The sequence below is a fragment of the Arachis ipaensis genome, chromosome B5, assembly GCF_059453495.1.
Source record: "Arachis ipaensis isolate K30076 ecotype BB chromosome B5, ASM5945349v1, whole genome shotgun sequence".
NCBI lineage: Eukaryota > Viridiplantae > Streptophyta > Magnoliopsida > Fabales > Fabaceae > Arachis > Arachis ipaensis.
This window is the reverse complement of record NC_142440.1, coordinates 121,721,546-121,733,773: the sequence shown is the minus strand read 5'-3', so window position 1 is coordinate 121,733,773 and position 12,228 is coordinate 121,721,546. Positions and strand designations below refer to the sequence as shown.

Sequence of the window (12,228 nt, the reverse complement as noted above, 5' to 3'; positions counted from 1 at the left end):
AAAAAATCATAATCCATAAATGAAATATTATAACTCATAAACAAAGTATTAATATAGTATATAATTTTTTATTATTGAAAATTAAAAGTAATAACTTCTATACAAAAATTTGTCTTACTAAACTTACCAAAATACAAAAATTGCAATAAGCACTAATTAGTCAAATCTACCATCTAGTTCCCTAAACTATGAATATACAAGACAAGTAGCTTAGCTAAGTGATGATGAATAAGATTTGAAGGCCAAAAGTTTCCTCCTTTTGTAATTAGCTTTAAAACAAGCCTGCTGTCAAAACCCAAAATGAGTCATGACCGGCGCTCAGGAAAATAATCCTATAGCAAGCCTAACATACTCAGATATAAGTTGAATAAGCAAGTTACAAATATTTTACAAGTTCTAAAATAAATAGTTATATATTTTTAACAAAAAAATTAAAATAACTAAGAATGGTTGGATCCTGCCTGTGACATATGGAGCATATACTTCTAGGAATTCGACAAAGATAGGTACTCATTGCAGACCGTTATTCTTGAATAGAAAGTCCCACATAGTCAAATATTTGTTCCTGAAAAATATTTTTAGAAAACAGGGGTGAGTTTTGCAACTCAGTGATTAGACAATACATCTATAATCAATATGAGACTATATAAATATTATTATTAAAGTAATATTAATTAGAAAGTAATAGTTGATAATAATAAGTGAATCAATAAGGGAGTTCTCATACAGAAATCAAATCAAACGTCCACACTTGGGCAGCTCCACCTCAATGGGTAACCCTTTCCTCTCGTGTGTCCTAACAGAATAACAGATCTAACGTGTGGCCTACACGTTAGACTAGCAACACCCCTGCTAGCTGGAGTCTGAGTTAGATGCATCTAAGTTAATTTCATAACCGCCGTTAACTACGGTTTTCTAATACGAGCCTCCCAAACCAATTCAAAACATATAAATTCAACTATAATAAATCTTCGATCTTTCAAATATATACGGTATTGAATCAAATCAAATAATACTTTCTCGTAAGAAATATTTTCTAATCATAGCTTCTTCGATCATAAGTAATTTCAAACACATTTTACAATTTCAAAGTCAGTAAGTACTAATAAATACTTCAATGCTTCAAAAGTATATATTCGAGTAAAATCAAATGTTCTAAAATAATATAAAACTTCATCAAACATATATATAGTCTCATGTAAAATTTCTAAGATATAAGCTTCATAAAAATATTTTTTTTCCAACTATAATAAATCAATTATTCTAATCAAATCAAAGTTCTTCAACAATAGTTTTATAAATATAAATAGAAACTCAGAATAGCATGAACAAAAAAAAATTAACGGTTATAAATGTAAAGCCTACTCACAACATGGTCCTAAGGGACCGAAGAGACCAAACCCGAAATGTTGAATTTAAGAGTACGAAACTGCGCAGAATTTGGACTGGGGTTATAGCAATAACTTCAACTCTCACTGCAATAACATCAACAACAGCCCTAGTAGCAAGGGGCAACAGCGAATCCAGCCTACGATGGTTTAAAATTGAGCAAAGACAGACAAGGACATCAAGCAGGATAGGACAAAGTGAGTATAGAGCTTTACGGCAAGACAGGGCAGAACAAGATTAGTCTTACCAAAAGAAACAAGAGGATGGACCATCAGTAGCTCCGGTGATCCTCACCGGCTGAAGTAAAGCGGAGCTAGGGCAAACTTGCAGAGTTTTCGGCGGTGGCTTCCGGTGACGTCAGCGTGGCTCCCGGCAACCAGAGGCGCGGTGGCGCAGCCTGCAACAACAGCGAAGGTGTACCAGCTCCCGCCTCCTCGCGAGACTTTCCTCTCTCTGGTCGTTACGTTTCTCTCTCCTCTGCGAGCTTCTCTCTCTCTTCGAAGCCCCATACCCGTAGCCTCGACGGCGACGACGGAGCTCCCCTTTCAGCGACGGCGACAAGGCGCAGTGACGACAAGATGTCGTCCCCTTCCTCTATTCTGTGCGTCACGTCTTTCTCTTCCACATGCGGTGGCTTCTCGTGGCAGCGATGGAGTCCTTGACGACGGCAATGGAAGCTCCGGCTGCGGCAGGGACGGTCTCCAAGGGTGATGGCAAGGACGGCGGGACAGCATTTCCTCTCTTGCACTTCTTCCTCTCTCTTTCCCTCATTCCCTGTTTCGATCTCTTTCTCTCTCTCTCTCTCTTCTTGATCCGCGACAACGACGGCGACGGCGGTTCCCAGCCCTGCCGGCGCCGTCCCTTCCTCCCCTCTCTTCTTCTTTCCGATCCTCACTCTCTCTGCTTCTCTTCTATGATTTGGGGGGTGTGTGTTGGTAATTTAGGAAGTTAGGGTTAAAATTTGGTTAGGAGAAAGATGAGTAAGGGTATTATAGGGATTTTACACCCGCCTTAGTTTCTTGGTCTCTTGTGTGAGTTCCATCCCGGGACTTGCTCCAACATCTTTGTTTCTTGCTCCAATAGAAATTAAACTATACGCAATAAAATTTACTCACAATGTAGTAAGGAATGACAAAGTCCCTGTTGAGGAAGGTAGTTGACCACTCAAGTTGTTATTTGACAAATCCCTGAAGCATAGCACATGATTTTCAATACTGAATACTAATATGATTCAACACAATCTTTTTACATAGAAATCAAACTCCGATACAAAGAAAACTTTAGATTTATCCAGTTAAAAGGTTAAATCGTAGCTAACATTTTGCGCAGAAGAAGAGTTAGCGAGAAAGAGAGCATATTTAACAAAACATTCAAGACACAACAAATATAAATAATTTACTAATTCTTTTCAAGTATTTGCATTTTGCACGACCTAGTACCACAATGCATTTGCATTACACAAATAAATATGAAAGCATGTGTATATAGGAGCACTCTACCTTAACTTCTTTAAGCCATAAATTTTTCAATTCTGGGTCATCAATAATAGTTGAAACTATAAGTGCTCCAAGAACAGGTGGATTACTGTACATTGGTCTAGCAAGTAGCTGCAATTGACTTTTTACTGCCACAGCTTGTTTCTCATCTTCACAAAGCACGCTGCAAGCAACTTAAGAATGAGTTCCATCCTTTGATGAATGTCATTGAAAGCCAATCTAAGGTTTTAAGATTAAGAATTTTCAATGTTTAAACACATTTTAAACGATTCCATTTTTATAGAAAATGAAATATATTAAATAATAAGGGAATATATGGAAGACCAAGATTCATTCCACATGGCATTTCAAAGTTGTTAGTTTCACTTCTACTTGTGTTTATCAAGTAATGTCCTTTTAGTGAATTACCATGTTGGTAATTCCATTGGTCATCTAAAATAAACTTGAACCAATTGAGGATACAAAATCATAATAATCATGTCAAAGCTTGTGCCTTAATTATTATGACTCTGCTTCAAGCAGAAAGCTAAGAAGGAAGCCAAAATTTGCGAAAGCTAAACTACGGAAATCAATTTAACAAGAAACTTAAATTGAAGTACGAAATAGTGTGTATATATATATATGTACTAAAAGAATGATCACAGTTCAACATATACCATTATAAACTGTTTACGCCATGTCAAAGAAAGGAAAATGACCTTTAACCTGAAACAAGAAAAGGGTCAATAATCCAAATCAGAACAAACAATTAAAGCCCGCAATGTCATATACCATTATAATATTAAATAGAAGCTTTGAGATGTGACAAGGGAGAAAGAAATTAAAAGGCTGGTTCCATGAGATATAATAATCTCTTCATGCCCAAGTCTGATCTTCAAATTATTAGCTTCTTTGGATAGAAATCCATCTTCACCTGAGAAGGTGCACCGTGAAAGTGACCCCCAAGACTAAACTCTTTCGATTACACATAATTTGGTTATTTCTGTATTTTTCAAGTCCTATATTACAGAACAGTGGGGACAGATAAGGAAAATATACAAATCAATGAATATTACCTGCTGTTGCTTCCTGAGCGATTTTTGTTTGCTTTTTCAACAGCTCACCTTTAGCATTACAGTCAGAGAGTGCTGAAGTAAGCTTATCATTTAATCTTTTCAAGTCTTTCTCCAATTCTTCTTTATCAGATAGAAGAGCATGTACCTAAAACACATAACGAGAAAAAAGGTAAAAGTAGAACAAACCAAAGGTACCCGTTATTTCATTTTACATCAGGTAATAAAGCAAACATTAAGTTTCACTTAGTTATGGGCACAAATCATTATTACCAAAATAATTCAGCTCAAGCTATAATTTCCAAACCGGCATTCTTTTCTTTTCCTTTTGGTGGTGAACAAAGTCTAGTAAGATTCAGCATCAGTCAGCACACCAAGGACAAGACATGCCCCTAGGCTCAAAAGAGCACTTACGTGTAATAAGAAAGTCTCTTTTTCCCAATTAAGCATTTATAAATCAATGAGATTAAAAAAGAAAAAAAGGAGTAATAAGACAAGACAAGTATGTCTCGGAGAATTTTGCTATAGACATTAGTCCAGAGTTACAATTTTTGAAGGGCTTACCTTTTTTTCCATGGACTTATAAATTCATCACAGATTTTCCTAGGAACTTATTTGGTACCCTTTTTTTAACTTTAGGACTTCTAAGTCTATTGTAAAACTCTTCAAACACGTACTTGTTTACTTTAAAGAAAGTAAAAAGGTATATACTATTCGATATAAGATTCCTAGTGTAAAATTCTCAAGAATGTCATACATTCTACAACTGCACACTGCCTACAGATAAAGCTAATCAAGGGTATATACTATTTCCATGAACAAAAATTAAAACAGAAAAGAACATTTATATTAACTGGACATTACCAACACATTATTATTAATAGTTCATATCTAAACTTTCAATCTTTATAAGGAACGGCCAAAAGACTTTAAAAGTAAAGAAATCTAATTGGCATGTTTACATTGGCTATACTAACTAATTTTTTGAAAGAGATAAATGTTATATAGACTGAAGCTTACTTTTGATAATGAGACCTTTTTATCTGAGATTTAAGTTCAAAAGCATGTCATTTGAGGAGTTTCAAGTATAGCCTATATGCTATAGATTGGAGATTTCTATAAGGAAGAACCCTGCCAAAAAGAATAAAGATATCAACATCACATATGAAAACACTAATAAACTCTGAATGAATGAGAACAGCAGTAGAAATCAGATACAGGGTAAGCAATTTTCTTAATAAAATTAAATTTGATAGCTGAATTAAATTCAAAGCATCTGGAATTTTGAACACAAAAATCAATATTAAAGTGCCAATAAGAAACACGTTTGTGCCAATCCCTGCAACAAAAGGAAGAAAAAAGATTAAACCACACCATGTAGAATCCACACACTTCCTTATCGTCCCATGTCACTTCTTTTTACCCTTTCCTCTCTTCCTCCGTCAAGTTGCGAGCTTCAAATACTACTTTGATCAAATGCATTTCATTCTAAAAGCACTAAATTTATCACCTGCCACAGAATGCAGCCCAATGAAGAGCAGTTCATCCATTTACAACACAGAAGTTCACATTTACACCATAAATTATTGTGGGTTGTAAGTCCCAATCATAGCCAAGAGCAGCTGCAAGATGAAGTACTCCTTGGCCACCCTCATCCAATACATGGGATTTAAACAAGTACGTTTCATTCAATCCTTTTTACAAGATAAATAACAAATTAGGTATTCAATTTACTAGGCAGAGTATATCTTTCTTTAGACAACTTAGCATATAAACAAGTCAACTACAAACTAAAATGCAGTAAATGTAGTTTGATTTTCCCACCATAAAATGTGAGCATTCAAGTCATGACATTGATGAAAAAAGAAAACAAAGAAGGCATGTCCTTGTTGGATTCAAATTGGGAGCTAAGCTAGTTTTGAATTTCAAAAATGCACAATGATGAACATGCAGTAATTATAATAATAAGCACCAAAGAATCATCTATCTATAACAGAAAACAAGTTCCACTCTTTTCCATCTCTCTCAGAAAATTCATCAACCACGTGGTAAGCATAACAATACTGGACCAAAATACAGTTAGAAAACAAGCAATTGAGAATGAACAAGAGAAAGATAATAAAAATAGAAATTGAGAATGAACAGAAACACACTACAAGCAATGTTGAGTGGATCGAAGAAAAAGAGAATGCAGAAGTGAGAACGTACCGGCACTGCTGGCGGAGGAGATACATTAATGGAAGAGGTGCTTCGCTCAATCTCATAAGCTATGGCGTAGTGACTAGATTTGGAAACGCATCGATAGAGGAGGCGCCTTCACTCGAGCGCAGAAGGTTGATGGAAGCGGGAGAAATGAGATGAATGGTGTGACCATGGCGGCGACAAGCTTTAGGGTTTCAGATCAACTCACTCTCATTCCCCTTTCCCTCTTCCTGCGATGTGCGATCTCAGATTATACCTAGAAAGAAAAAGAAAATTAACCAAAAGAATTATACTTAGAGAGCTATAGAGACGAAAGCTTCACAAAACCCAGATTCAACCAAGCAAGACCATCATTGAAGGGGAAAAGAAAATAAAGGCCCTGTAAAAGCTTAACCAAATTAGAATTAAGAAAATTCAGGATCAATTAAGATGCACAACACCAGATAGCAAAAGCTCCATCGAAGACAGCAATGATGGCGTTGCTTGTGGTGACGAGGAGATGAGGGCGGCGCAACGAACCCTCAAATTGAAGCTAGAAAACCTAATCAAAGAAGAGCGCTCCTTCGAAGGCAGCAATAACCGCATTGTATACGGCGGCAAGAGATGAATGCCGGCAACGAGGGAGATCAAAAAATTAGGGTTCGTCACATTCAGATCCCTCTCGCTCACTCTCTCACATTCAACAATATTGAATAGTGATTATTCTCATATGCAATACACCACCTCAGCTTTAAATGTGTTTTCTTTTTTTTTAATGATAATGGCGTTTTAACCTGCCACAATTAGTGAAAATCGCCACTAAGAACATGATCATTCTGGCAGACGATAAAACCACCGAAATTAGCAACAATTGTGGCGGTTATGTAAACCTGCCATAATATTTGTGCCATTTTAATCAAATTTTTTTGTAGTGTGAGTAATTCAACACAGAATTTATAATAAAAAAAATAAAAAACCAGTTATACAATTTATTCACGTACATACAATAATATTTTTTATCACTTTAAATTTTAATTTCTAGAATGCGAGCCATTTATAGGAATTGTTATTACCATTTTCTATAATTTCACTTGTAATTTTACGTAATAAAAAATATTAAAGCACAAAATACAATACTTATAATTATATTACCGTTACATGTAGTAGCACAACATAAAATTTAAAAACCAAAAAAATTATTATTACATGTAGTATCACAACATAGAATTTAAAAACTAAAAAAATCCTAATTGAAACATGGCTCAGTAATTAGTCAAGATAGTTACAATAAGATATAATTATTTGATAGTTATCAAATCCTCACATACCTCGAAAAGTTTTTACTGTTGCAAATTGAAAAATAACTACCGGTACCTGCTGCTCACCCGCTGCCACAAAATCCTTGATCCGTTCCACCATCTCTCCAAGAACAGCAACATTAAGCTTTAAGTTGTAAAAAAAATGCAAATTATTTAAAAAATAAAAAATTACTTATATAAATATATTAAGTGCTGAGTAAGGGCATTGAAAAAACGCACCCGTCATTATTCTCAAATGAATAACCAACATATCAATAAGTTTGCCATCCTTCACATACTTCCTCTCACCCTCTACACCGGTTATAACTCTAGCAACATCTAAAATAAATATCAAACAGAAGATTATGCACAAATCACCCGTCTTAGTGATATTTTGTCATAAAAACAAAAGAAAAATAAACTTATATACCTGCTATGAACCATATACTTACCAACCAAAAAAGGATGTTGAGAAAAGTATCCCATAATTTTTGTAAAAGGAACCAACTTAATACTATATAATAGTATTGCATTACAGAAAGAGGGTCTGACAGTAGGTATTGCTTGAACAAACATTCGAAAATGATGCGATGTTGTATGATACGACCCACGGTTATTGTAAACTCTAAAGTATGCAAAAGCATACACAACTCCATTTGATATCAATGATTTGAACAAAGATATCATATCCTTACCTATAGAAGCATGCATAGTTGTTCCCTATTTTTTTACAAAGCAAAATATTTTATTATCCACTCTCTACATACGGTAACAATAAAGTCCAACTAAATAAACAAACAAAATTTTTATAAAATATTTCTTTCAACCAAAATAACTAAATAAATTAAAAAATAACACTACGTTCAATAAATTAGAATGTTCATTTTATTAAACTCTACCTAAAGTGATATTGCTAGTGCCTATTTAAAGTAAAAATAAACTCAATATTTAAAAGCAATAAAAAAATAACATAAAAAATAACAAATTGAATCAAAATTAAAAACTATATATCTCGAAACAAAGAAAGGCTAACATAGTAGGATACAACTACTGCAAACCATGTAAGGGCAAACATTAGGGAGCTGACAACAGAGACTAAAGGTACAGTTTGAAAGTAATGATGGACAGCTCAATGAGAAAAACATTTTGAATTTAATGAACATTGTTATTCAAGTAAGACCTCAAATATAAAACCAAACCTCATTTCAACATATTTTATTGGTCTATATTGTGTACAAAATCACAAACAATACAAATTGAAAAAAGAGGTCACACAAATGAAATTGAAAAAAAATTAAACTAATCTATCATACCCAAGTGTCTAGTTAATTTAAGTGTATGACTATTATATAATAAATACATTGCAGAGTTTAAGTAATAATCATACTTAGGTTAACTCCACTTTCAATAATTATTAAACTATTAAACTTTTAATTCACAAACAATGTATATAACCCGTGCATGTTTTTGGCCATTTATAAAAATTTTGTTTGGAAGATGGCCATTGGCAAGAGTGTTTTTTTTTTAATCAGAGGAACCACAATCAACGCAATACACTGTATATGTATGCATCTCCTCACCACAAAAGAAATATAAAATTATCATAGGGTTTATATCAAAATTCAAAGCTATAAACTTTAAATATGAATTAAGTGTATAAAAGTATTAAAGCAATAATTCATGTATCAGACGTTGTATATTTCATGAGCATCAATCACCTTAACATTGAAACCAGAAAATCTTATCAGGATTATTAGAAAATATAGATTAAGTGTATGAACGCATAGAAATAATTGTGTGTGTGAATAAAATTAGAGGTACATGCTCATCCATCAACACCATTTCAATTGAGTTAATGGATTTGGGGTCTTTGAATCTCGGTAGCGACTAAATTATGATCACTCTGACATGAATCCTCCAACATTCTCTTGGCGGTGCAATCATCTCCAAAAAATAATATCACCTAATTATTTTTTCTCTAGTGACAAAAGTAAGAGCAAACATAAATTTTAGTAATACACACACGGTAAGATTGTAGGACCACATCTCTTAGACTTTTATAGCATCTAAGAAGAGGTATATTTTCAGGTAAATAATTTTAAAATTGGACTGTATCCAAAATCACAGATCCTCCATAACCCAAAAGAAGAAGAAATCTATCTTGATGATTCAAAAAATGAAAAAAAATCTGAGTTGATAATAAAACACTCATTTTATATCATAAATATTGGCCAATTAAAACGTAAAGAATAAAAAGGGTATGAAAATAAGATCAGAAAAAAAGAATATGAAAAAAAAATAAACAGTGTAGAATAGCAACAAATCCTACTCACAATATTGAGCAAGAAAGAGAGGATCTATATAAAAAAAAGAATAACAAAAACAAAATCATAAAAAATAGTATAAGAAGATTCGAAATGAAAAGTTCAGGTAGAAGATCTCCAATAATGAAAAGTAAAAAAAAATGAGAAAAGAAGTATCATGAGTTTCAATTGAATAGAGTTGCTTCCATGTCCAGGAAACCTCTCATGCTTCATCAATCACCATGGAGATGATTCCATGGAAGACACCGCAGACAACCGTAACTAGATTAAGGGAGAGGGTTCTGCTATGGAAGGTAGCTCTTTTGGATTGGGTTTGTTATGGACAGTGACGCATGGAAGAAGGAGATGCCAAAGTCAAATTGTGGCAGCAATGGAAGCAATCTTCTTGGCACGACGTCTCTGCTTGCTGGGAAAGAGAAGATAAAAAAGCGGGCTTTGGGTCGGGTGGGTTGGGATGGGGTTCGAGTAGGTTTTTTGGGATTAGCCCAAGACCCAAAACAAAATATTCAACCAGAATATTCGACCAGAATGGACAATTAAAATAACTAAACTGATAGAAAATTTATTCTGGAACACAAGAGACCAGCAATTTGTAGAAAAAAAAAGCGAAAAAAATAGACGAGAATACCTGATCAGATGGAGGCCTCCACCGGAAGATTGGTTAAAGGCTAATGTGGATGCTGCTTTTAGGAGGGAGGAGGGAAAATGAGCAATATCTATGGTCATTAGGAATAGTAATGGAAAGATTGTGTTAGGCTTCTCTTGAAAAATTAGCACACATTCAAGTATAATAACTGAAGCTATATCTATTAGACAAGCCCTTATTATTATTGATAATTTGGATTTGGGAAAAACTTTAATAGAATCAGACAGCTTAAAACTAATCTAAACTATAAAATCAAATAGTTCAATTGGGGAAACTAAAGCAATATTACAAGATATTAGAGAGCTAAAAGAAAGATTACCAAATTGTGGTCTAACTTGGACACCCAAGGAAGAAAACCTACTTGCTCACACAGTTGCTAAAATGGCAGCATGAAATTGCCTTCGTCAGAACTGGAGTATGCAACCACCTCTAGAGATGCGGTGTATTATTAAAACAAGGAAGCTCAAAGCTGACAACAATTCTTAAAGAAGAAAAAATTAATAAAAAATATTAGGAACATAATAATTCAGAAAATTCAATAACCGGGAACAAGAGGAATTGCTACCTGTAGATCAAGATTAGAGGCAAACATCAATCAAAATTAATGCCAAGTTCAAGGGTTTAAGGAGGAAGTAGAATTTCTGTTGTACATGCAATAGAAGCGCGGGAGAAGAGGTGGTAGTGGATTCCTAGCGGCAACAGCAATTTGAACCGAGACAAGAGATGCAACCAAATTGATGTAACAAGCCTTATTTTGGGTTGGTTTAAGATGCATGTCGGCTTCAAGAGAAAAGGGAGTGGGGTCGGAGCAGGGAACGAGTTCAAAAAAATAACATCGTATTCTCCTTGGTAAACACAATCAGAAGCCAACCCGATTGGAGAGAGAACCAACAAAGACAAGCAGTGAAGATGCTGCCGGCAACGGGCAAGGATCTGCGACTGCTACACCAGGACCAAGGCGCAGCAACCGGCGGTGAAGAGGTAGTGGAACAACAACAGTATTCCCGCGGCATTCCATACCCAATTGTACTACCCAATTGTAACGCGTGTATCCACTCCAACCACAATACCTCAATCAACTGACTCCATAGCAACAGCGAACAAGACCCTCCGGCATCTGAGTCTAATCGGTATAGCATCGAGGGCGTTTTTCATGAGGATTATATTCAGTTGGTTTATGAGAGGGAAAAGTGGGTGTACCAGCAATGTTTAAATTAATGGGTGGTATATGTGTATGTTTTCGGATCAGGTCGGTTCTATCCCATGACAAAAAAAAAAAAATTTGCATTCATTATAGGATACATATATAATATTTAATTAACACATATATAATGTTTCATTAATACATATATAATATAAATTGATTTATATATTAATTTATTAAATATTATAATATAAAATAATTTATAAATTATCGTTAATTTATATATAATATAAATTTATTGAATTCAATTAAAACAAATAACAAATTATTTATTTTATTTTAAATTTTATAAATGAATAAATCAATTAACTAATATAACGAGTTATAACTAATGCAAGATAATTAATTAAGTAATATAAATTATAATAAATTATATTAATATTTAAATATAATTAAATTATTTAACTGATATAATTAAGTCATTGTAATAAATTGTATTAAATAAATTAAAATAATTAAATCGATATATCATATCAGTTCTATCATTAAATATAAAAATTTAATTTATATAATAAAATAAATAATATTAATTTTGTGTCGACATAAATTTATCCGTCTTCTAAATATTTATAGATAAAAATGATAGACCTAAAAAATAGTGTTCAAATATTTGTTGCTATGCGTTGTTCGTCCATATC

The 12,228-nt window shown here is 33.7% G+C and overlaps 1 pseudogene; it reads right to left on the bottom strand.

The window, feature by feature from the left end:
- Positions 1-1,702: 1,702 nt before the first annotated feature.
- On the bottom strand, positions 1,703-4,513 carry LOC110272256 (uncharacterized; annotated as a pseudogene).
- Between the last annotated feature and the right edge of the window lie 7,715 nt (positions 4,514-12,228).